The 26,769-nt window shown below is 42.4% G+C and overlaps 2 protein-coding genes, 1 non-coding gene and 1 pseudogene across 3 annotated transcripts in view; 3 read left to right on the forward strand and 1 right to left on the reverse strand.

Annotated features, from left to right (window-relative positions):
* LOC126022747 (small nuclear ribonucleoprotein E) overlaps nt 1-26,769 on the forward strand; it is a 417,272-nt gene that overhangs the window by 227,345 nt on the left and 163,158 nt on the right. The gene's annotated exons all lie outside the window — the stretch shown is intronic.
* LOC126022736 (cytochrome c oxidase subunit 6A1, mitochondrial-like) lies at nt 13,457-13,826 on the reverse strand (annotated as a pseudogene).
* On the forward strand, nt 14,254-14,360 carry LOC125996939 (U6 spliceosomal RNA). The gene has a single exon (XR_007491596.1). It is a non-coding gene; the product is annotated as a U6 spliceosomal RNA (small nuclear RNA).
* Nucleotides 25,103-26,769, forward strand: part of KMT2E (lysine methyltransferase 2E (inactive)) — a 72,692-nt gene continuing 71,025 nt past the window's right edge. Inside the window, exon 1 of the mRNA XM_049782939.1 lies at nt 25,103-25,158. The gene's annotated coding sequence lies outside the window, so the exon portion shown is untranslated. The remainder of the gene's footprint in view (nt 25,159-26,769) is intronic.

Genomic DNA, 26,769 nt, shown 5'->3' on the forward strand with positions numbered 1-26,769 from the left:
CTTTTTTTTATGCATTGCTTTAGGATGCATAAACATAGATATTATACCTTTTAAGAATAATTGTTCTCTGGGCCCGGAGAGATAGCACAGCGGCGTTTGCCTTGCAAGCAGCCGATCCAGGACCAATGGTGGTTGGTTCGAAATCCAGTGTCCCATATGGTCCCCTGTGCCTGCCAGGAGCTATTTCTTAGCAGACAGCCAGGAGTAACCCCTGAGTACCGCCGGGTGTGGCCCAAAAACCAAAAAAAAAAAAAAAAAAAAAAAGAATAATTGTTCTCTAATATTATGCTTAGTGAATAAAAACATAATTTTGTTAGTTGGGGGCCACACCAAGCTGTGATCAGGGATATGCTTGCTTTTCCTTCAGGGATCAAACCTGTATTGTCTCCATGAAAGGTACTGTATTATTTCTTCAGCACCTACTTTATCATTTTAATTAGAAATGTTTATGTTGGGCCCGGAGAGATAGCACAGCAGTGTTTGCCTTGCAAGCAGCCGATTCAGGACCAAAGGTGGTTGGTTCGAATCCCTGTGTCCCACATGGTCCCCGTGCCTGCCAGGAGCTATTTCTGAGCAGACAGCCAGGAGTAACCCCTGAGCACCGCAGGGTGTGGCCCAAAAACAAAAACAAACAAAACAAAAAAAAGAAATGTTTATGTTGGGGGACCAGAGTGATAGCATAATGATAGGGCATTTGCCTTGCACCAGGCCAACCTGGGACGGACCTGGGTTCAATCCCCAGCATCCTATGGGGTCCCCCAAGTCTGCCAGGAGTGATTTCTGAGCTCAGAGCCAGGAGTAACTCCCCTGAGCACTGCTGGGCGTTACCCAAGTAAAAAAGAAAAGAAAACAGAAAGGTTTATCTCTGTGTTTTCAAACTATCTCTATGTGACATTTATGTTTAAGAACAGACCTGTATATGATCAGCATGAGAAATTATGATTATTGTAGCAAAACTAGCAACTCTCGGATGATTGCTTAATTTAAGAGTTAATCCAGAGGAATAAACAGTCTCAATCCTGAAGTTTATTATTGAGAAAGATAATATTGAGTAATCACACCTGTGTTATAGCCAACTTGGTTGCAGCATTAAGGTCAGCCTCTGGCAACAAGCCAATGATATATATAACAGTGGAATTGAGTTAGTTTTGGTTTGTGTTATTTATCAGCTAATTTTAAGTTCCGATGTTAACATTTTATCTGAGACCAGAAACATTTTAGCTTTGAAAGTCTATGTTAACTTTTGTTTACAGAGTATTTTAATCATAATTTCTACTCAGATTTCTACTATGAATTTTTAAACACATTGACAAGTAAATTTAAAAGAATAAACGTCTTCTAATTTTTCTCATTGGTGTATGAAATAAGGTAAAATATAATGGCACCTTTTACTTTTAGCAGAAAATAAGGAACATAGTAAAATTAAAGTATCATTATTACTTTACCATTGTTCCTTAGAATGTTGTCAGGAAAACAATTTCATTTTTCCCAGAAGCTCACATATATGGAGTCTACATGAGCAACATTTATTATTTTTTATTTTGCATGCTGATAAAGAAACATAATCATTTCTATTTCTAAGTTTACAGAGACCTAAAGACCTCTTGGCTTCCTCTTGTCCTGCTTTATCTGTTTGTTTTTTTTAATAATTATTTTTATTTCTTTTGTTTTGTTTATGGGCCACACCCAGCAATGCTCTGGGTTTACTCCTGGCTCTACACTCAGAAATCACTCCTGGCAGGCTCGGACCTTATGGGATGCCAGGGATCGAACCCGGGCCAGCTGGCGCACCAGCGCAAAAGGCAAAAGCCCTACCCGCTGTGCTATCGCTCAGATACCATGCTTTATCTGTCTTTTAACAAAATACAAGCCTCAGGAATTTGAAGATCCATTTCCTCTTTAAAAGATGTGAGAGTAGATAGGCAGAATCTTGATGTAACTGATTCGAATGTTTAGGACTGAACTTCTGTAGCCATATTCTTGGAGGTCTGAGATTAACACGATAATTTTTCTGAAAAAGTAACACCATTTTAGGGCCAGAATTATAGTATAGTCGTGGGTAGGACGCTTAACTTACTTGGGCTTACAGAGAAGGTGAGGGGGTTGATTACCTACATCCCATATGGTCCCCAAAGCTCTGCCAGGAGTAATCCCTGAGTTTACAGAGTGTGGTTTAAAAACCAAAAGGGGGGGCCAGAGAGATAGCACAGCGGCGTTTGCCTTGCAAGCAGCCAGTTCAGGACCTAAGGTGGTTGGTTCGAATCCCGGCGTCCCATATGGTCCCCGTGCCTGCCAGGAGCTATTTCTGAGCAGATAGCCAGGAGTAACCCCTGAGCGCCGCTGGGTGTGGTCCAAAAACCAAAAAATAAAAATAAAAGCCAAAAGGGGAGCAGGAGCATTAGCACAGCAGGTAGGGTGCTTGTCTTGTACCCGGCAGACCCAGGTTTGATTCCCAGCATCCCGTATGGTCCCCGAGCCTGTCTGGGTTGATTTCTGAATACAGAGCCAGGAGGTGCCCCCCCCCCCAAAAAAAAACCCAAATGGAAAATAAAATGATAGTTTCTTTTGGAATTATTTGCCTTTCTGCTTCTAGTTAAATAAGTCTAATATAGTTGACTTAATTGACACAACTGGAATAGCCACTATTTCTCTTAGGGTTTTTTTTTTGGGGGGGGTGGATTTTTTGTTTTGTGTTTTCTTTGTTTCTGTTTTGGGGCCACAACTGGCAGCCAGGGGTTACTCCTGGCTCTACACCCAGAAATCACTCCTGGCAGGTTCAGGGGACCATATGGGATGCCGGAATCAAACTCTGGTCCATCCTGGGTCGGCCATAAACAAGGCAAATGCCCTACCACTGTGCTATCTCTCCGTGCCCCCCCCCCCCACTATTTCCCTTATATCATAAGATTCTACTTCTGGGTCCAGGAGATAATATAGCAGTTAAGGTATATACCAAGAATGCACTTGACCCAGGTATAGTTCCCAGCACTTCGAGGTCCCCTGAGCAACATGGTATAGTTTGGCGGTTCCCAAACAATAACTTAAAAAAAAAAACTTGCTGGTATAAGATTTGTTTAAATACCAGAAATAGAAATCAGCGTCAGCTAGCTTAAATGAAAGATTTGTTATAAGGTTATGGGGGAGTATCTCACAGACTTATTTGAAAGTACACTCTGGCATCACAGGAATTGATAGTGTCAGGTTCAGGTTTCCATCATGATCTTTCTAATTAGCTGTGATTGGTTAAGGTAATATTTATGATGTGAGCTGGGAGTTGGTGCATGGTGTTCTTTGGAAAGATTCATTTGTCTGAAAACAATTGCAATTTTTCTCAGGAAGTTCAGGTGTGTTTGGGAAGACCCCTAGGACCAAATAAGTATCATATTGATGACTCAGATTTTCTGTTTTTTTGTTTTGTTTTGTTTCGGCTGTACCTAGTTAAGCTGTGGTGGAGGTGTGGAGTTTGTCCAGCTATACTCTAGGACAGTGGTTGGCAACCTGCGGCTCGTGAGCCACGTGTGGCTCTTTACACTTTGAATTTGGCTCTTCTGCGTGCCGGGTGGCCACTCCAGGAGTCAGGACTCTGCTCCTAGCCTCTGTCAGTGTGCACCCTGTGTGAATTTGGCTCTTCTGCGTGCTGGGTGGCCACTCCAGGAGTCAGGACTCTGCTCCTAGCCTCTGTCAGTGGGTACCCTGTGTGGCTCTCAAAATAAATTTCAAACGTGGTTTTGGCGAGATTTGGCTCAGTTGAAAAAAAAAAGGTTGCCGACCACTGCTCTAGGAACCTTGAGATTGAAATCTGGGCCTCTGTGCAAATCATTTGCTTCGTATATTGAGCTATCTTTCTGCCTGATGATTCAAGCCATAAATATAGCTTCACTGAAAGTGAACGTAGCGAGGCCGGAGAGATAGCACAGCGGGTAGGGCGTTTGCCTTGCACGTGGCTGACCCAGGTTTGATTCCTGGCATCCCATATGGTCCCCAGAACCTGCCAAGAACGATTACTGAGGTAGAGCCAAGAGTAATGGGTGCCATTGGGTGTGGCCCCCCCCCAAAAAAAAAGAAAAACAGAAAAAGAGAAAGGAAGAGAATTTAGTTTACATGTGTGATGCCCTGGGTTCAATTCCTGGCATAATGTGATCTCTCAAGCACTGCTAGGAGCTACTGACAAGTTGATTAATTAAGCTATTGAAAGTATGATTAATTATCAGAAAAGGGGGGCCGGGCGGTGGCGCTAAAGGTAAGGTGCCTGCCTTGCCTGCGCTAGCCTTGGACGGACCGAGGTTTGATCCCCCGGTGTCCCATATGGTCCCCCAAGCCAGGAGCAACTTCTGAGCACATAGCCAGGAGTAACTCCTGAGCGTTACTGGGTGTGGCCCAAAAACCAAAAAAAAAAAAAAATATATCAGAAAAGGTAAGTGTTGTTTACATGTTCAGGAATGCTAAAAACAAACTGATAAATTTTATTTTTTCCAAATGTACAGAAAAGGTCCATGAATAGTATATATTTTTTTAATTTTCTTTATCTTTATTTTTTTCCCTGGGGAAACACCCTGCGGTGCTTTGAACTTATCTCTGGCTCTGTGCTCAGGCATCATTCCTGTCAGTGCTCAGGATTTGTATACAGTGTCAGGGATCAAAGCAGGGTTGGATATATGTAAGGCAAGTACCTTAATTCCTGTTTGATCTCTGGCTTGTATCTTTATCCTCTATTTAACCATTTTATTGCATATGGTTTATTATTATATGTATATGTATAAAAAACGCTCTCATTTTTGTTGTTTTGGTTTTTGGGCCACACCTGGTTACACTCAGGGATTACTCCTGGCTCTGCTCAAAAACTGCTCCTGGCAGGCTCCAGGGACCATATGGGATGCCAGAATTTGAACCACCATCTGTCCTAGATAGGCTGCATGCAAGGCAAATGCCCTATTGCTGTGCTATGCTGTGCTGTCTCTCTGGTCTCTGGTGTTTTTTTTTTTTGTTTTGTTTTTTTGTTTTGTGGTTTTTGGGTCACACCCGGCAGTGCTCAGGGGTTATTTCTGGCTCCAGGTTCAGAAATTGCTCCTGGCAGGCACGGGGGACCATATGGGATGCCGGGATTGAACCGATGACCTCCTGCATGAAAGGCAAACGCCTTACCTCCATGCTATCTCTCCGGCCCCCTCTGGTGTGTTTTTGTTTGTTTTGTTTTTGGGACACATGGGCAGTGCTCAGGGGTTACTCCTGGCTCTGTACTCAGAAATCACTCCTAGCATGTTTGGGGAACCATATGGGATGTCTGGAATTGAAACCAGGTCTGTCCTGGGTCAGCTGCGTGCAAGGCAAATGTCCTACTACTATGCTATCATGGTGGTAAGGCATTTGCCTTGCATGCAGAAGGACGGTGGTTCTAATCCTGGCATCCCATATGATCCCTGGAGCCTGACCCCAAAACAAAACAAAACCAAAGGAGAAAACCCCTTTCTCAGGGCCAGAGAGAACAGTGGTAGGGCATTTGAGGACCCGGGAAGGACCCAGATTGAGTCGCAGCATCCCATAGGCTTGATCCCCAACCTGACTGGGGCTATTTCTGAGAGCAAAGCCGAGCGTAACCCCTGAGCACTACTGGGTGTGGCCCATAAACCAACCAACCAATCAATCAATCAATAAAGTTTAAAAAAATCTTTATGAAACATTGGGTAGTAGATTATATTCATCATACTTTCTTTTTTTTTTGTTTGTTTGTTTAGGTTTTTTTGTTTTTGGGTCACACCCGGCAGCGCTCAGGGGCTACTCCTGGCTCTTTGCTCAGAAATCGACCCCTGGCAGGCTCGGGGTCCATATGGGATGCCGGGACTCGAACTACCGTCCTTCTGCATGCAAGGCAAACACCTTATCGCTGTGCTATCTCTCCGGCCCATATTCATCATACTTTTTTATGCACTTTAATACCTAACACATTTCCTAAGAACAAGGACACCTCTTCTTAGTTACTCAGAATGGTTATCATATCCAGAAAACTTATCTAGTTTATTTATCTAGTTGTTCACATTCCTTTGGCAAATGCCCTACCTTCATACTATCTCTCCGACCCGATCTTTCTTTTTTTGCTCTTTACCAGTAAGTTTATTTTGATTCCTTATTGATTTCTTGAGCTTACTCTATTTTGTATAGTTACTATTTTTCTTTTTGTCACTATGAAGTGGGGAGCTATTTTGAAATCGTGCCAATATTCTGTTCTTTTTTTTTTTGGCCATACCCGGCGATGCTCAGGAGTTAACTCCTGGCTGTCTGCTCAGAAATAGCTCCTGGCAGGCACGGGGGACCATATGGGACACCGGGATTCGAACCAACCACCTTAGGTCCTGGATCGGCTGCTTGCAAGGTAAACGCCGCTGTGCTATCTCTCCGGGCCCCAATATTCTGTTCTTTATCAGACCTTCTAGATTTAGTGTCTACTGATGCTTCTTTTTATTGTTTAAGTATTTTTTGATTATAGTATTCAACTTTATTGTAGTTATAGTAAACACTGAACATATTCTTCCATCTTTTATTTCATAGAATAAATAGAGGCATTCAGAGGAACTTTATGAAACTAAACTCATTTTATTACTTTTGGGGTGGGTGTCTGGAAAAGGCACCCTCGATTTGCTTTGTGAATTAAGGAACCACTCCTGGTAATACTCATGAAATCCGGCCAGAGATTTTAATGATAGGTTTCAATAATATAGTCCTGCTTGGGCCTTAGTATTTGGGAGCTACTCCAACTCTAACCCTTTGAATTAACTCCTTGGACCCACAAACTTGCTTTCCATTTCTCTTCTGAAAAATAAAATGATTATGCATAGGTTCTCTCTGATGATTATACATCTTTCAGCTTAATTTTAATCAGGGCTTTAAGGACTAATCATCTCACAGGATCAAAAAGACCAATTTATAGTAAAAGTGCAATTTTTCATTTTGAATTCCTTGATTTTTTTATACTAAAATTTCAGTTACCAATATTACTGGTTAAGAATATTTTTTCTAAAACAGCAGTTAGTAATTGTTTGACCCACATTCAGTGCTTTTAGATTTCTCTGTAGTTAAAGGTCATATATTTACTGGAAACAAATTCTGACATATATTTATAGTACTGTATACAAAATATACATAATAATTTATATTATAGGAACCATGGTAATTATACAGGGTTTCATGTACCTATCATTCATGTTTAAGTATTTTTTAAATTGAGTCACCATAGATTACAAAGTACAATGTTACTCATGATTGAATTCAGGTGTACAATATTCCAACACCAATTCCATCACCATTGTTCACTTCCACCAGTGTTCCCAGTTTCCTTCTCTCCCTCCAGCCTTCACAGATACTTCTATTTGCTTTTTGATTTCTCTTTTTTTGCATTTTGGTTTACAATACTGTTACTGATAGGGTATCATGTGTATCATTTTACCTTTTTTCAGCATCCAATCTTCGTCCAGAGTGACCACTTCTTTCTATCGTTGTTCCGCTGGTTATTATTAGTTGAATAAATTTTCACTAGGGTAGCTGCAAATACTCCAAAATTTTGAGTGATGGTTTGTTCCTGGATAGTAGGGATTATGGTCATTTTTCTGTAGTGCACATAAGTCACTTTTGAAAGCATAGTAAAGAAATTTTGAGGAAGAAAAGTGTACACTAGTTCAATATCAGGAAGTAATCCCTGAGGCCGGAGTGATAGCACAGTGATAGGACATTTGCCTTGCACATGCTGGCACAGGGAAAGACCTGGGTTTGATTCCCAGCATCCCATATGGTCCCCTGAGCTGCCCGGAGCAATTTCTGAGCACAGAGATGGGGGTAATCCCTGGGTACCTCTGGGTGTGGTCCAAAACAAAAAAAGAAGTTATCCCTGAATTTTTTTGTTTTGGTATCTGACTTTTGGGTCACACCTGACTTTTTGTTCAGGACTTTCTCCTGGCAGGTATTGGGGGACTATGGGAATCTGTGGATTGAACCTTGGTTGGCTATGTGCAGTCAGTGTAGAGAAAGTTACAACATATTGCCTAGAAACAGGGAAAGCAATTATTCAGACCTTACACAAAACAGTTTTTCTCCTCCTCCTCTTCCTCTTCCTCCTCCTCCTCCTCCTCCTCTTCTTCCTCTTCTTCCTCTTCCTCCTCCTCCTTCTTCTTTTTTTGTTTTTTTGGGTCACACCTGGCAGCACTCAGGGGTTACTCCTGGCTCCATGCTCAGAAAATTGCCCATGGCAGGCACGGGGGACCATATGGGATGCCGGGATTCGAACCACCATCCTTCTGCATGAAGGCAAATGCCTTACCTCCATGCTATCTCTCTGGCCCCAAAACAGTTTTTATTTCCTTCCATATGAGAACAAAATGTTGACTGAATCTGGATGATAATTTGAATGTTATACTGATACAAGCTCCTTGGTAACATTGAATGAAGCTTGCTTGTCAGACTTTTGGGGGAAATTTTCAGTGAGATGGAAAGAAAAAAAATTGAGACTTGTGAATGCATACTTAAAGAATAAAGATTATGTTCTCTAAAAATGTTAACTTTTTTTCCTGAGAAAATTAAGATAAAACACATTTCAGAATAGTAAGGATTAATAAAATGATGGTGTGAACACACTGCACTGGTCCCTGGGATGACAGAAAGTGTACTGTGCATAGCAACAAGCCTGGCTCAGCTGGTAGGAGGGTTTGGTGGTGGGAGAAGGGGAGAGGGGCTCAGGAATGGGAGCTACTGGCTCCTCATATTAGTTCACTTTATTCATAACCAATTTGCTTTGCCCAGAGATGATCACTTTAATATTTTTGAAATATGCTTCCTCTTCTAACATATTTCATGTTACATTGTTTACTTAACACTCCTAAGTGAATAAACATACATCTTTACCAAAAAAAAAAATGATGGAATGAATTCTCAGTACCATATTTTCCGGCATGTAAGATGACTGGGAGTATAAGATGACCTCCTACTTTTCTTGTTAAAATATAGGGTTTGGGCTATGTTTGCCGTATAAGACCTACCTCTCTTTTAACACACACCAAACTGAAATATAAAAATGTAAGAGAAAAGGAGTAGAACGCTCAACGGTTAACAGTATATGTTTAATAAAGCTAGACTTTGGAGTACCTACAATCATTTTACATTTGTCATTTGTAGTGAGTGTGATTTTTTAATTGTGATCTACATTTGAGAGCAGGGAGAGAGGGGCCTCCTCTGTGTCCCATAAAAGCTGAACAGAGATCTGAGCACTGTAAAGCTGCATACCCTATGGCTGGATGGGATGGTGAGCTCGGTAACTCAGCTCTTCAGTGTGCCCTGAAAGATAAATCAAGCCAGATGCCTAGCAGCTGGATGGGATGCTGCGGTAAGAGCGAGGGCGGATCACTCATCCCTGAAGCTGGAGTAAGTTTCAGCATGCCGAATACCAGTGTATAAGATGACCCCTACTTTTTTTTTTTTTGGTTTTTGGGCCACACCCTGTGACGCTCAGGGGTTACTCCTGGCTATGCGCTCAGAAGTTGCTCCTGGCTTCTTGGGGGACCATATGGGACACCGGGGGATCGAACCGCAGTCCGTCCTAGGCTAGCGCAGGCAAGGCAGGCACCTTACCTCCAGCGCCACCGCCCGGCCCCAGATGACCCCTACTTTTAAGAAGTTTTTCATGGGTTAAAAAGTCATCTTATGGGGTCGGGTGGTGGCGCTAGAGGTAAGGTGCCTGCCTTGCCTGCGCTAGCCTTGGATGGACCACGGTTTGATCCCCCGGCGTCCCATATGGCTCCCCAAGCCAGGAGCAACTTCTGAGCATATAGCCAGGAGCAACTTCTGAGCGTTACCGGGTGTGGCCCAAAACCAAACAAACAAAAAAAACCCCCAAAAACAAAAACAACAAAAAGTCATCTTATATGCCAGAAAATATGGTATATGGTTGGTTTAAAACTTATGTGACATATTTATCTTAAGAGAATGAAAGGGCTGGAGAGATGCATAAAGGTAGGGCATTTGCCTTGCATGCAGAAGGACGGTGGTTCGAATCCCGGCATCCCATATGTCCCCCGAGCCTGCCAGGAGCAATTTCTGAGTGTAGAGCCAGGAGTAACCCCTGAACGCTACCGGGTGTGACCCAAAAACCAAACCAAACTAAACCAAAACAAAAGAATGAAAGTAGGGGCCAGGAAGGTGGCGCTAGAGGTAACGTGTCTGCCTTGCAAGCGCTAGGCTAGCTTAGGACAGACCGCTGTTCGGTCCCCCCAAGCCAGGGGCGATTTCTGAATGCATATCCAGGAGTAACCCCTGGGCAAGGGTGTGGGCCAAAAACAAAAACAAAACAAAAAAAAAAGAATGAAAGTAGGGCTGGAGTGATAGTACAGGGTAGGGCGTTTGCCTTGCACATGGCTGACCCAGGATGGACCTGGGTTTGATCCCCGGTGTTCCTTATGGTTCTCCAAACCAGGAGCAATTTCTTAGCACATAGCCAGGAGTAACCCCTGAGAGTCACTGGGTGTGACCCAAAAGCAAAACAAAACAGAATGAAAGTGCAATTGGCAGCACTACCATATAACTCCGAATTGTCTTTCCAACACGATATACATTTTAAAAAGCAGAGAGGGGTATAGATAAAAGAAATAATGAGTTCCATGATGAACTTGATTTTCTTTTTTTTTTTAGCTTGAATAAAAGAATTTATTTTTTTTTATTTTATTATCTTTATTTAAACACCGTGATTACAAACATGATTATAGTAGTATGATTACAGTCTTGATTTTCTTTAGGTCAGATCTCCTTCTGGATATGTAAATAGCATATATTGATGGGAGAAGCTAGTTGTAGGAAGATTTATAAGGTCTTTTATATAAATTTTGTGGCTAGGAACCACCTATGTCATTTAAAATGAACTTTATTTAGATGAGCATTCTTGGGTGCTGGAGAGATAGCATGGAGGTAAGGCATTTGCCTTTCATGCAGGAAGGGCATTGGTTAGAATTCCGGCATCCCATATGGTCCCCCGAGCCTGCCAGGAGCAATTTCTGAGCGTGGAGCGAGGAGTAACCCCTGAGCACTGCCAAGTGTGACCCAAAAACCAAAAAACCAAAAAACAAAAAACAAAAAACAAAAAAAAAAAAGGAAAGTCGGTGGTTTGAATCCCAGCATCCCATATGGTCCTCTGTGCCTGCCAGGAGCAATTTCTGAGCATAGAGCCAGGAGTATCCCCTGAGTGATGCTGGGTGTGACCCAAAAACCAAAAAGAAAAAAAAAAAAGATGAGCATTCTTGGAGTTCATTCTAGATTCTAGATTCAATATTTTTAGAGTGGTGTCTTGAATTTGATGACCAGACCCCCAGGCTGATTTTTACATATTTTACACCCACATCCAATCCCCCTCCTTAACTTCCCCTACTCCTTCCCTCTTTTCCTCCCCTCCCACCTTTGGGTTCATATTTTGCTCCATTGGGACTGTTGCTCTTTCTGTGTAGCTTCCATCTGTACCTAGGGGACCATGCAGTGCCAGGAATTAAACTGGCCCTCCTGCATGCCAAGAATGTATTCAGCCTGAACTCTCTAGTCCTAGCTTTTCCTTTTCATTTTACAAGTTGACTAATATCTAGGGGATTAAATACATTTTTTCTTTAAAGTTTTTTATATTAAAAAGAATGATTTATAAAGCTATTGGTAGCTGAGTTTTAGGCATATAATATTTCAACACCAATCCCACTACCATTGTCAGCTTACCTCAACAGTGTTCCCATACTTCATCCCCACCCCCCTCTGCCCTGCTGCTGAGACACACACACACACACACGCACGCACACACACACGCGCACGCACACACACACGCGCACGCACGCATGCATGCACGCACCACCTTGACAAGCGCATACAAAATTTAGTAGTTGGCAGCTTAGATCTCTTGTTTTCAGTGTTTGAGAATATACTGTGCTTTGAGTATATACCTATACTATTCCATATTACCAGTAGTATACTTGAAGCCCTGACCTAGAGGAATTCAATAATTTCTAAATGTCATGGAGTTAATGACTAACTGGGGATTAAAAATTAAGTGCTGATGCTTGTTTGTTTTTCTTCCCCAAGAACTGCTGATTTTTCTCTCGAAAAGATAGGCCAAGGGCCAGAGCTATAGCACAGCAGGTAGGCCCATCGCCTTGCACACGGCTGACCCTGGTTTGATCCCCTGCATCCCTGATGGTCTCTTGAGCCATTCAGGAGTGATTTCAGAGTACAGATCCAGTAGAAACCCCTGTATACCACCTGGTGAGGCCCAGCTGACCTGGGTTTAATTCCCAGCACCCTATATGGTCCTGCAAGCCCCTCTAAGAATGATCCCTGAGTGTAGAGCTAGGAATAGTAAGCTCTGAGCACTGCCAGATCTAACCCATAAATAAAAGAATCAAACAACAACAAAAAAAATAAATTGGAATCAAGTCATTTGAAAGATTTCATTATTTAAATAATGAGAATTCTCGGGCCCGGAGAGATAGCACAGCGGCATTTGCCTTGCAAGCAGCCGATCCAGGACCAAAGGTGGTTGGTTCGAATCCCGGTGTCCCATATGGTCCCCCGTGCCTGCCAGGAGCTATTTCTGAGCAGACAGCCAGGAGTAACCCCTGAGCATCTCTGGGTGTGGCCCCCCCCCAAAAAAAAAGAGAATTCTCAAATGCTACTATTATAAAGATAACCCTAAACAACCTAAAGATGTTTATTTAAAACCATCTTGATTGTATTATTGCTTTTGGTTTTATTAGATTGCCTATATATTGAATGAATTTGAGGTTAGTTATTTTTACAAATAGTTGTTATAATTTGGAGGGAAATATTTTAATATTAAAAATTAAAATATTTGGGGCCGGGCGGTGGCGCTAAAGGTAAGGTGCCTGCCTTGCCTGTGCTAGCCTTGGACGGACCGAGGTTCGATCCCCCGGTGTCCCATATGGTCCCCCAAGCCAAGAGCGACTTCTGAGCGCATAGCCAGGAGTAACCCCTGAGCATTACCGGGTGTGGCCCAAAAACAAAAAAGAAAAAAAAATTTAAAATATTTAACCAAAAAAAAAAAAAAAGGGCCGGGCAGTGGCGCCAGAGGTAAGGTGCCTGCCTTGCCTGCACTAGCCTAGGACGGACCACGGTTCTATCCCCCGGTGTCCCATATGGTCCCCCAAGCCAGGAGCGACTTCTGAGCGCATAGCCAGAAGTAACCCCTGAGCGTCACCGGGTGTGCCCCCCCCTAAAAAAACATTAAAATATTTAAAATTGAATATTTAAAATATAAGATTTTCTGGAATGAGATAGTACAACAAATAGGTACTTGCCTTCCACTTGGCAAGCCTGAGTTTTGCACTTTTTTTTTTATTATTCCGTGACCAATCGAAGGTTTATTTGAGCCACCCCTTGGCTGGAAGCAGAGGAATGGAAGGTGGGAAATTGATCATCAGTGAACTAAGGTCCCATACACGTTCCTGGTCCGTGTGGAGATTGGTTCAAACAAATGCTGTGGTGCCTGGGCCTGGGCGCTGGTTCTCATGTATTAGTCATCTTCATAGCTGGTTGACAGGGGTTTCAGGTGTGAATTATGGGACAGGGTGTGATTGTCTTCTCAGGGAAAGGGCTTGGACCTGATGCGGAGATGGGGATAGGAGACAAACTCTCGTGGCCTTGTGCTGCGACTTCAGAAAAACATTTGAAGAAGGTGAGGAGGGCCTTCCACAAGCGAGCTGAGCCCTCCTGGCCGTGTGGGGATGGCTTTACATGGACCGCCTGAGCTGGGGAGCAGCCCAGCCCTGCAGCCTGGAAAGCAGGGACGCAATTGCTGCAGCCATGTTTGACCTGGACCTTAAAGCACTTCTTATGGTTCCCCAATCACTCCCATGAGCAGTCGTTGAGTACAGCTAAGAGTAAGCCCTGAACACCATTGTGTAGGCCCCTGCCCTCCATAAAAAGGAGGGGGGGCAGACAAAGTTCTGGAAGGAAATGATATTTTTCAGTTCTAAGTTTTTAGATTTCATTTTTTTTTTTTAAGATATGTGCTATGGAGCCAGAGCGATAACAGCAGTAGGCATTTGTCTTGCACGTGGTTGACCCAGGACGGACCTAGGTTCGATCTCTTGGTGTACCATATGGTCCCTTTTTTCAGGAGCAAATTCTGAGCGTACAGCCAGCAGTAAATCCTGAGCAGGTGTGGTCCCAAAACCAAAAAAAGAAAAAAGAAAAAGATATATGCCTATCTTTATTTAAAAGGGGATGTGAGTGCTCGATTCGGCAGCATATATACTAAAATTGGAACGATACAGAGAAGATTAGCTTGGCCCCTGCGCAAGGATGACACGCAAATTCGTGAAGCGTTTCATATTTTTTGCCTGAAGATAAAAAAAAATAAAAGGGGATGTGAGGATTAAATATATTAGGGGAGGAAAAGTATAGTTTATTAAAAAAATAATAGTATCTTGGCCACCACATTCTAAGCTTTGTGAGAGCTAATATGTAAATATTTCAGTTCTTGCTGTAGGATGAAGTAGATGATCTAATTGTGGAAGCTATACATCCAACAACTTTTTCAGAATAAGTTGTCAAAATATAAACCAGTGGCTAAAAATGTAAGTAATACCTTCTTTGGGAGGTTACAAAGGGAAGATATTAGTGTGTAGAATAAGTTATAGTTGGGGGCCGGAGAGATAGCATGGAGGTAAGGCGTTTGCCTTTCATGCAGGAGGTCATCGGTTCGAATCCCGGCGTCCCATATGGTCCCCCGTGCCTGCCAGGAGCAATTTCTGAGCCTGGAGCCAGGAATAATCCCTGAGCACTGCCGGGTGTGACCCAAAAAAAAAAAAAAAAGAATAAGTTATAGTTGAACAGATATTTTTTTGGAAAGCCTAGTCACATTTTTGTTTATAGATCAAACCGCTCTCAAGTCTAAACATGTCTCTAGAGACCTCAAGCTAGTTTTGTGGTAGAAATAATCTAACTTGAGAAAATTTCAAGGAAGCATAGTTATTTAAGTGATTGTTGATGGTTTAATAAGATTTAATCAAGGAGGATGAGTTCAAGTAGAGAAAAATGACTAGAAAGTTTGAAGGGAAATGAGGCACTGATATACAAAGTATAGAAAAATGCTGAAGTATTTAGCTTTTCGGTTATTACTATATGAACAATATAACTATACTAATGTCATGGTTAGGATCTTGACTATAATTACTATATACTACTGTGTTTTCTTTTTTGAATAGGGCAAAATTAGGTAATTAGTTGATTTTGGAATATAGTCTGTTTAGCATTTAAGGACCCATCTAAAATATACTTTTTTAAATAAAATAGATCTGTTTAGCATTTAAGGACCCATCTAAAATATACTTTTTTGAATAAAATAGATCTAAATAAAAATCTCTGGGTGAGGTCATTTTCAGCTCCCAACTTTCATAATATAAAATAACAGCAATTTGTGGTTTTTGTATTTGAGAATCACTCCCACACTTAAAGATCAAGTTCAGAGCAAAATTAGACTCAGTATTAAAGTTCCTGTCTTGATTGCTTGGGCCTTGAATTCAAGCCCTGGTACTGCTGCACAAGTGTAGTCTTGGTGGCACTGCTGTTTATTTATGATCATCAGTGTTACAATGAAGAATGTGAGAGATGCACAACACAGTCAAATGTGTGTGAGTCCCTGACCATTAAACATGGCAGCCTACTGAGTACTGAAGCTGTGTGCGTGTATGCGTGTGTGTGTGTGTCTCTGTGTCTGTGTCTGACTTGGTCATCACAACCCCATCAACACCAAGATCCTTGAATATATCCCTGGCACTGCATTGATCTCAAAACACCATATTGTGAGTAGCCTGAACATTTTGGTATGTTACCTTACCCACCCACCCACCTAAAATGAACAAAAAGTTTTGTATGTGTTTGAGCCAAACTTAGTGATGTTTGGGTCACTCCCACTGGTGCTCAGGGGACTATGTGATACTAGTGTACAAACAAGGCATCTTCCATAGAAAGAAAGCATGACTCAGCCTGTAGAGTTGTTTTTCTAGCCCTGAATAACTATTCTTATTTTTATCTACACTGGCAGTGTATAGCCTATTCCAGGCTCTGCACTCAGGAATTACTCCTGGGGAGTAATTGGAGGATCATATAGGACAAACTGGGATCTGCTCCCATGCAAGGCAAATAAGTGCTCTGTCTGTTGTACCATTTTTCTGGCCCTGGATAATTGTTTTATAATGAAAACACTTGTATTAGAGGCAGAGTGGTAGTACAGTAGGTAGGGTACTTTCCTTGCATGCAGCTGACCCTGATCAATCTCCAGCATCTTACATATCTCCCAAGTATCACTTGGAGTAATTCCTGAATGCAGATCCAGGAATAAGTCTTGAACATTGCTGGGTGAGGCCCCAAAATAACAACAGCAAAAATTCCAAAACATAAAAGATGGGCCGGAGAGATAATATAGTGGATAGGGTGCTTGTCTTGCACACAGTCCACCCAGATTTGATCCCGACAACCCATATTATCCTGGGAGTCCCCCAGGAGTGATTGCTAAGTGCAGAGCCAGAATAAACTGCTGAGCATCACCAGAGTGACAAAAAAGACAAACAAAAAGAAAAAAGTGTCCTATGGGGGCCGGAGAGATAGCATGGAGGTAAGGCATTTGCCTTGCATTCAGAAGAATGGTGGTTCGAATCCTGGCAGTCCCATATGGTCCCCTGGGCCTGCCAGGAGTGATTTCTGAGCATAGAGCCAGGAGTAGCCCCTGAGCGCTGCCGGGTGTGATTCAAAAACCAAAAAAGAAAAAGGAAAAAGTGTCCTAGTGAATGGCTGATACCCTATTAGCTAATCCCAACCAAATGTTTGTTTCCCTGTATTATATTTACTCAGGTACCTGTAAATTAGTAGGTTTTAACCCTTTTTTTTTTTTTTTTTTTGAGGGGGGGTTGTTTTTGGATCACACCCAACAGTGCTCAGAGCTTGGTGCTGGCAGGACCCCAGGAACCAACCATATGGGGTGCCAGTGATGGAACCTGAGTGGACTGCATTACATGCAAGGCAAGTGTTCTGCTTGCTATACTCTTGATCTAGTTGCAATTTTACTTATGTTTTCATTACTATTTTTTGCCCCTCCCGGGATTCTCAGACAGTTTTACTGGTGATTCAGTGCTAGAGTCTGAAGAAGAATGCTTTTGGATCCTATAGTGTTCAGGGGATCTTGTGCTGGTGATCTGAGTTCATGCAGAGCAAAGTAACCTATGTACTAAACACTCTGGTCCTAGCTTTCATACTTTTTATTTTTAGCTCCTTTAAACATTTAAACTTTAAAAGTTATATTTAAAATTGTTTTCTTGTTTTTGTTGCTATTACTGTGATAAATCTAAGTGGCATGCATTTGGTAGTGGTGCTTGCATACTTGAATGTTTCACCCTTCAGGGTTGCACTGCACACTTTGGTTGATACTTGCCAGGGGCTGCATAATTATTTGTGCATGGTTTGCTTTATGAAGACTGTTCATTTTTGAATCTTGCCCATATCCACTTGAATACTATGCTATAGAAAACACATTTTTTTCCCCTCTGTGGTGCTTGGGATCCCATACACTAATGCAGCCAGGATTGCACAAAACATATGGGTCTATGATGTTTGGATTTATGGCTTCCTGTCTACAAGGCAGATTCTCTACCACTAAGCTATCCTCAGCCATTAGATTTTTTTTGTTTTGTTTTGTTTTTTTGGGTCACACCCAGCAGCACTCGGGTTATTCCTGGCTCTATGCTCAGAAATCGCCCCTGGCAGTCACAGGGGACCATATGGGATGCTGGGATTCCAACCACTGTTCTTCTGCATGAAAGGCAGTCTTACCTCCATGCTATCTCTCCGGAGTTTTTTTTTTTTTTTTTTTGGTTTGATTTTGGCTCACACCCGGCAGTGCTCAGGGGTTACTCCTGGCTCTGTGCACAGAAATCCCTCCAGGTAGGCACAGGTGATCATATGGAATGCTAGGATTTGAACCACTGTCTGTCCTGGATCTGCTGCGTGCAAGGCAAACCCCCTACTGCTGTGCTATCTCTCCAGCCCAGATTTTATTTTCTTATGAATTTAGGTTCAGGAAAAAAATAGACAGAGAGATTTGGGCAATAGGTTAGTGGTTGGGGTAAATGCATTGCATGTACAGGGACCTAACTTTGATCCTCAACACTATATGGCTTCCTAAAGCACCTTTGTAATCTGGAAACCCTGATCACAAGGATGACTGGTGGATCTGAGTATCAATGGCTTGATCTTTGAACCATCTGGTCCTGTTGATCAGTTATGACTGTGAGTTGCCCAGTGTTTTCTGAGTTCAGTTTGAGAGGTACCTCCACCCTCCACACACAAAAAGAGCAGAAATTGCAGAGTTCTTACTACATACTATTCCTCCCACTATATATATAGTATATATAAACAATACTATAATATAAATAATAAATAATACTATAATATATTATAATACATTAATATATAATATAATAATACTATATAAATATATATATATTTACCATCAACATTCTTTAACATTATGGTATTCTGTAATAGCTCCAAACTCCAAATTTCCACCCAGGGAAAGCAGGCCTAGAGCAAGGGTTCCTGGAGGGGGAAATAATTCAAACAAAGCTGAGAGTGAAATACACAGTGAAATAGCTATGGCCAAGTAACAATCTGCCTAGTCAAGCCCAGAGAGAGAGCTTTCTGACAGACTGCAGTTTTTTTTTTTTTTTTTTTTTTGGGCCACACCCGGCGGTGCTCAGGGGTTACTCCTGGCTGTCTGCTCAGAAATAGCTCCTGGTAGGCACAGGGAACCATATGGGACACCGGGATTGAACCAACCACCTTTGGTCCTGGATCGGCTGCTTACAAGGCAAACGCCGCTGTGCTATCTCTCCGGGCCCAGACTGCAGTTTTTATTGAGTACGGGAGACCACCCTGTTCAGTATGAAAATTTGTTTTGAGTAAAATCAAGTTATAAACAAACAGATACAAAGAAGTCAGGGATCTTGTTTTGGGTGGAACCAAGTTGTAAATTGTAATCCATTAGTACTCTTTTCATTCATATAATTTTTTTTAAACATGGGTTTAAAAAAAAACATGGGTTTAAGGTTTAGGCTGGAGTTATAGCAGATAGGGCTCTTGCCTTACACGTGGTTGACTTGGGTTCAATCTCTGCATTCCATGTGGTCTCCCTAGACCACAGAGAGTGATTCACAAGTCCAGAGCCAGAAGTTAGTCCTGAGCACTGGGTGTGCTCAAAAAATAAAAGGTGGTTGTGATATTTAGCTAAATTTTAGTTTACCTTCAATGTTAGTGAGATAAAGGATAGGTAAATTGGGTTGCAAAGTTGGAATCCCAGAATTTCAACTTCTAAACACAATAATTGGTTTCTGGCAGTATCTTATTAACTTAAATACATGGAATAGTTTGGTGTATATTGTATCTCTCTGGACTTGCTTGGAGGCCACTTTAATTTTGATATTTGAAGGTGGTAGGGACCTGAGGTTTTTTTTTTTTTTTTTTTTTTGGTTTTTGGGCCACACCCGGCAGTGCTCAGGGGTTACTCCTGGCTGTCTGCTCAGAAATAGCTCCTGGCAGGCACGGGGGATCATATGGGACACCGGGATTCGAACCCTCCACCTTTGGTCCTGGATTGGCTGCTTGCAAGGCAAACACTGCTGTGCTATCTCTCCGGGCCCGGACCTGAGGTTTAGATACTTGGAACTGATTGTATGGTACTTAGTGGTATCACCAGAGCCACTTCATCTTGTGCTGGGGATCTATCTGACTTGGGACCTGGTGTATGTAGGGCATGTGCTTCAATTCTTTGTGCTTTTCTTCCTGCCCCCTGACTTATTATTCTTGAAGAGTTCAATCAGCCAGTGCCATTTTGACCAAAGTTTTACAACAGAAACTAGCTCTGTACAAGGAGCAGAGTTTACTTATGCTAGTGAGGGCTAGAGCGGTGGCGTTAGAGGTAAGGCATCTATCTGCCTTGCAAGTGCTAGCCTAGGGTGAACCCCGGTTTGATCCCAGGGCATCCCATATGGTCCCCCAGCAAGGAGTGATTTTTGAGCGCATAGCCAGGAGTAACCCCTGACTGTCAATGGGTGTGGCCCAAAAACAAACAAACAAAAAATAAAAACAAAGTATTTATGCTAGTGAACTCAAAATGGTAAGCATAGTTCCCTTAATTTATTGATCATATTTTGTTTTGTTTTGGGACCACACCCAGCATGCTCAGGGCTTACTTCTAGCTCTGTTTAGATATCACTTCTGGCTGTACTGGGGAACTATCTGGGGTACTAGAATCTGGGTTGACCCATGTAAAGCAAGTGCCCTACTTGCCTTGCTGTATACTATCACTCCATCCCTGGATTTTTTTTTTTTTCTTCTATGGGGAGCCGGTAGGCCACACCTCAAAGTGCTCAAGGACTACTTGGGTTCTTTGCTCACAAGTGACCCTAACAGTGCTTAGGGTGCCACAATTTGGTGCCTAGCATTCAAACTGGAATGAGCTGAATTTATGCAAGTGCCTTAATGCCTGTGCTATCTCTCCACCCTTTAGGGGTCTATTTTAACTCTCTACTGAGATATGTGCTTCCTTAAAAATAAGGGAGTTTTTGGGGCCGGGAAGGTGGCACTAGAGGTAAGGTGTCTGCCTTGGAAGCGCTAGCATAGGACGGACTGCGGTTCGATCCCCATATGGTCCCCTCAAGCCAGGGGCCATTTCTGAGCGCATAGCCAGGAGTAACCCCTGAGAGTCAAATGGGTGTGGCCCAAAAACCAAAAATAAAAAATAAGGGAGTTTTGAGTGTCTTTATCCTTTGAACATGTGCTATGTACTGTCCCTGAAATTTAAAAATTTTAAATGGTAACGGGAATTGAACTTCTAGTCTCATACTTGCAAGTGATCTATAATTGAATTATATCCCTAAAATACTTTAAACATATATAGAATAATCACACAATTGTGTGCAATACAAGAAAAACAAGAGATAGTATGGTAATAATACTCAGAGACAACAGAAACAAATGTTAGGAGGTCCAGCCCAGGATAGAAAGCCTGCCACTGAGTGGTGAGTGTAGCTAAAGTAGAGAGGGGCCTTGTAAGACAATGGAACTTATCTCTGCACAAGAATTTGTGCTGAAAGGGGAAAAACTAACAGGCAAGGTATCCCTCCATTAACAATAGTGCAGACCACAGTGTCAGAAAGGAAAGTGGAGAGAGTGAGAGAGAAGCAGTTTGCTTGCTTGAGAGCAAGACAACAGGTGTGGGGGAGGGCACTGGTGGGAGGGAATCCGGAGACTTTGGTGACAGTGACAGGAAGGGTGCATTGGTGAAGTTTAATGTACATTGTATGACTTAAACCCAACAATGAACACAGTCAACAATGAGTCACAGTGCTTAAGCAAAGTACATTTTTTTTTTTTTTTTTTTTTTTTGCTTTTTGGGTCACACCTGGTGACACTCGGTTTACTCTTGGCTATGCGCTCAGAAATCTTTCCTGGCTCAGGGGATCCTGTGGGACGCTAGGGAATGGAACCACAGTCCATCCTAGGTTAATGTATGCAAGGCAAACAACCTACGGCTTGTGCCACCGCTCCAGCCCCTAAAAAAAATATTTTAAACACAAACTTTGGACATCAGGCCTCTACTTCTACTTTTGTAGGATCTTAAGATATTGCTGTGGCAAGGATGTAAGTTTATACTAGGGGTTCTCAAACAATGGCCCACGGCCACATGAATGTTTTTGCTACTGCTGCCTATCCTGCTTAGTGGCCCTCATTCTGAGCCAGCATTTGTGGAATGTCCACCACACTCGGACTCTACACCTTTCTGTCTCTGGACTCCACTTACCTTTAATTGTTTTTCTTTCTTTTTTTGGGGGGGGCGGGGGGTACACCCTGTGATGTTCAGGGATTATTCCTGGCTATGCACTCAAAAATCGTTCCTGGCTTGAGGGACCATATGGAACATCTGGGAAATCAAAACGCGATCCGATCCGTCCTGGGTAAGCTGCGTGCAAGGCAAACACCCTACTGCTGCTCCATTGCTCCAAATTTTTTTATTTTAAATATGATATTTGTTCCCATTTTGGTAATTTACTTCAAAATAAGGTATATGCAGTTTGCATAGAATTTTGTTCATAGTGGGGACCGGAGTGATAGCACAGCGGTAAAATCTTGCATGTGGTGGGACCAGGATGGGCGGTGGTTTGATTCCCACAATCCCATATGGTCCCCCAAGCCTGCCAGGAAAAACCCCTGAGCGCTGCTGGGTGTAGCCCAAAACCACCCCCACCCTCAAACCCCCCCCCCCCCCCGAAAAAAAAAAGTTCATACTTGTTTCTTTTTCTTTTCTTTTTTTATTTTATTTTTTTTTGATTTTTGGGTCACACCCGGTAATGCTCAGGGGTTACTCCTGGCTATGTGCTCAGAAGTTGCTCCTGGCTTGGGGGACCATATGGGATACCGGGGGATCGAACCGTGGTCCGTCCTAGGCTAGTGCAGGCAAGGCAGGCACCTTACCTTTAGCGCCACTGCCCGGCCCCCTCTTTTTCTTTTCTTTCTTTTCTTTTGTTTTTTTGTTTTTTGTCACACCCGGCAGCGCTCAGGAGTTACTCCTGGCTCTATGCTCAGAAATCGTTCCTGGCAGGCTCTGGGGTCCATATGGAATACTGGGATTCGAACCACCATCCTTCTGCACACAAGGCAAACGCCTAACCTCCATGCTATTTCTCCGGCCCACATAGTTGCTTTTTGTGTGTTAGTGTTTTTTTTAAACTATAGTCTGGCCCTCCCAACAGTCTGAGGGACAGTGAACTGGCCCGGTTTAAAAAGTTTGAGGACCCCTGGTTTATGGAGTAGATAGTTCTAGTGGAGTTGTGTTTTAGGCTTTGCTACTTTGCTTTTATTTAGGATGACAGATACTTGAGGGGAAGTTGATTCGTTAACTTCACTTCTTTCTGACAGTTATATCAACTTTTCTTTCTTAAATTGTAAATTCCACTTAATTTTGCTACTGAAAAGAAGGTCTGGATTTCAGACAAATTAATGTGTTCACTCTGTAATCAAACTCCTAAATCCTCATTCTGTAGGAACACTGGATAAGTAACTTGGTAAATAGGAATAATAAATATGCTGATACCTATAGGCTTGCTATTGGGATTAATCATTATAGTATACACTATTTATTATCTCTGTTATTTTTTTTTAATTTATTTATTTTTGGGCCAGTGCGCAGGTGTTACTCCTGGCTCTGTGTTCAGGAATCACTCCTGGAAGGCTCGGAGCCAGATGGGATGCTGGGGATCGAACCTGGGTTGGCAGCTTGCTAGGCAAGCACCCTAATTAACCCCTGTGCTATTGCTCCAGCCCCAATCTCTGTTATTTTAAGTACTGGTTCTGGGGATTTGAGTTTTAATCCAGGAAAATGCTAATGGAGTACTGTCTGATACAAAGATTAACCCATTTGAGAAATACACCACTCTATTATCAGATTTTTTAAGATACAGCTTTTTAAGTATCTGATGTTGTGTTGCTCAGATTATCAGGAATAACCAGGGGCTGCAGTGGCAGAAAGGAGTCTGCCTTGCCTGTGTTCGATCCCCAGTGTTCCCCAAGCAAGGAGCGATTTCTGAGTGCATAACCAGGAGTAACTGAGCGTCACTGGGTATGGCCCAAAAACCAAAAAAAAAAAAAAAGGAATAACTAAATGAAGATTTAAATTGTTAGACAGGGTGAGAGAGATAGCACAGTGGTAAGGCGTTTGCTTTGCAAATAGCCGATCCAGGATGGACAGTGGTTCAAGTTCCGGCATCCCATATTGTCTCTCGTGCATACCAGGAGTGATTTCTGAGTGCAGAGCCAGGAAAAACCCTGAGCGCCACCCGGTGTGACCCCCCCCCAAATTCTTTGATTATCACATAAATTCATTCATATTTATAGTTGAAGCTGAGTTTGAAGTAAAATGGTTAGCTCAGTGTCATAGGCAATAAATTGATAATGGATCAGTCAATGTATCTTTAGTCCATAACTATAAATTAGAAGACATTTAAGAATAATGAGATTAGGGGCCGGAGTGGTGGCGCAAGTGGTGAAGCTTCTGCCTTGCCTACACTAACCTAGGACAGACTGCGGTTCAATCCCCCTGCATCACTGGTTGTGGCCCCCCCAAAAAAGAAAAGAGGATGTTTTTAAAAAAAAGAATAATGAGATTAATTTCAAAGTTTATAAGGAAATAGACATCTGGTCTCTTAATTCAGGTTGATTTCATTTCCATTAGTATTTTGGCCCAAAATTCACCTAGTTTTTTTCTTAGTCATATAGGTTCTATTTATAAATATTTACTTAATTATTTATTGATCTCTCTAAGATGCTTATAAAGAAAGGCAATATGGGGGCCGGAGAGAGAGCATGGAGGTAAGGCGCTTGCCTTTCATGCAGGTCTGTGGTTTGAATCCCGGCATCTCAAACGATCCCCTGAACCTGCTAGGAGCGATTTCTGAGCATAGAGACAGGAGTAACCCTTTAGCGCTGCCAGGTGTGACCCCTCCCCCAGAAGGCAATATGGATAACTTTTCTCAGATTGTTTGGTGGAAACTTTTATTTGTAATTTTAGAAAAATGTTTCTTTGAATTTACATCCTTTTTTCTGCCTTTGGGGTATCACATTCATCTGGTCAGTGCTATTTTGTTGTTTGTTTTCTGGACTTCTTAAAACATGGTCTTAAAAATTTTTTTAAAAACCTCAGTTTTCCAGTTTTTTCAATAAACCTAGTTTGCTGCTTTTGGTTTCCTTTTATTGAATATTCCTAAATTTAGGGTTTCTTTTGGTGTGTTGTTGCTTTTACATTATGATACCTTTTTTAATATTACATTTCCCCAGTTTTTTAGTATAACTATTGCTGATATTTTATTTGCATTGTATAAAAGTTAATAGATTTTTAAGGACTAGCTGTTGTCTTTGTGTTTAGTTCCTTTGGTTTTTAGGTATCATGTTAGACAGAGTAACCAACTTACGATATTTAAAATAGCTGAATACCACTATGTTCACTTGGTTTCTAGGTCTATTCTGGATAGCAGGTTTTGTGAAGACATTAATTCTTTCTTGGACCTCAGATTTACCAGACATCTCATGGTATTTCCTTTTTATATTATTTCCTTAATGGCTACTATTTTTATTTTCAATGTATTTTGTATGTATTTTCCTAGCTGGTTGGCTAACCAGGTTTTGGAATCCTCTGAGATGGAAAACTTAGCAGTAATTGTTTAAATTGTGTTGAATTCCGCCCCCCCCCAGTTGGACCTATGTTATGTGCTCATTATCTTTTCTATCTTATTACATTGTTTCCCCCCCCCCCTTTTTTTTTTTTTTTGATAAGGGTGATTACTAAGATTACTCTCGGTAGTTTGGGGCAGCTATGTAATACTAGGGATAAAACCCAGGGTTTTGCACATAAAAGGCCAGTATTACTCTACCACTTGAAAAATGTTCCCAGGGACCTTGAGAGATAGCACAGTGGCGTTTGCCTTGCAAGCAGCCGATCCAGACCAAAGGTGGTTGGTTCGAATCCCGGTGTCCCATATGGTCCCCCGTGCCTGCCAGGAGCTATTTCTGAGCAGACAGCCAGGAGTAACCCCTGAGCACTGCCCGGTGTGGCCCAAAAACCAAAAAAAAAAAAAAAAGTTCCCGGCCCTCTTATATTTACAGATTGGAAAAAAATCTGTGATTAGAAAACAATTGATTGAACCCAGATGATATAATTTATGATTTTATTAAATCTTGTCATTTTGTTTTGGGGTCACATCTAATGTTAAATGTTACTCAGGGCTTACTCCTGGTCTGCGCTCAGGGATCATTCCTGGCAGGGATTGGGGGACCATATGGTATACCAGAGATAGAGCCAAAGTTAGCCTTGTACAAGGCAAGCACCTCTTTACTGTCATTCCAACTCAAATTTTTTGTTTGTTTGTTTGTTTTGGGTTTTTGGGTCACACCTGGCAGCACTCAGATTACTACTGGCTCTGTGTTTAGAAATCGATCCTGGCAGGGGCCGGGAAGTTGGCGCTAGAGGTAAGGTGTTTGCCTAGCGTAGGACGGACCACGATTCCATCTCCCGGTGTCCCATATGGTCCCCCCAAGCCAGGGGCGATTTCTGAGTGCATAGCCAGGAGTAACCCCTGAGCGTCAAATGGGTGTGGCCCAAAAACCAAACAACAAAAAAGAATCGCTCCTGGCAGGCTCTGGGGACCATATGGGATGCTGGGATTAGTACCACAGTCCATCTGGATCAGCAGCTGCTTGCAAGGCAAATGCCCTACTGCTGTGCTATCTCTCTGGCTCTTGATTGCTATTTTTTTTTGTTTTTGTTTTTTGGGCCACACCCGGTAATGCTCAGGGGTTACTCCTGGCTATGCGCTCAGAAGTCGCTCCTGGCTTGGGGGACCATATGGGACACCGGGGGATCGAACCATGGTCCGTCCAAGGCTAGCGCAGGCAAGGCAGGCACCTTACCTTTAGCGCCACCGCCCGGCCCCTTGATTGCTATTTTTAATAGCATAAATTTTCTGGCTGTGCAGTTTTTCTTGTTAATGCATGTCACACCTGGCACACCTTTTGGGTCACTCCTGGCTCCATGCTGAGAAATTGTTCCTGGCAGGCACAGGGGACCATATGGGATGCCGGGATTCAAACCACCGTCCTTCTGCATGAAAAACAAACGCCTTACCTCCATGCTATCTCTCTGGC

The sequence above is a fragment of the Suncus etruscus genome, chromosome 1 (genome assembly GCF_024139225.1).
Source record: "Suncus etruscus isolate mSunEtr1 chromosome 1, mSunEtr1.pri.cur, whole genome shotgun sequence".
Classification (NCBI taxonomy): Eukaryota; Metazoa; Chordata; class Mammalia; order Eulipotyphla; family Soricidae; genus Suncus; species Suncus etruscus.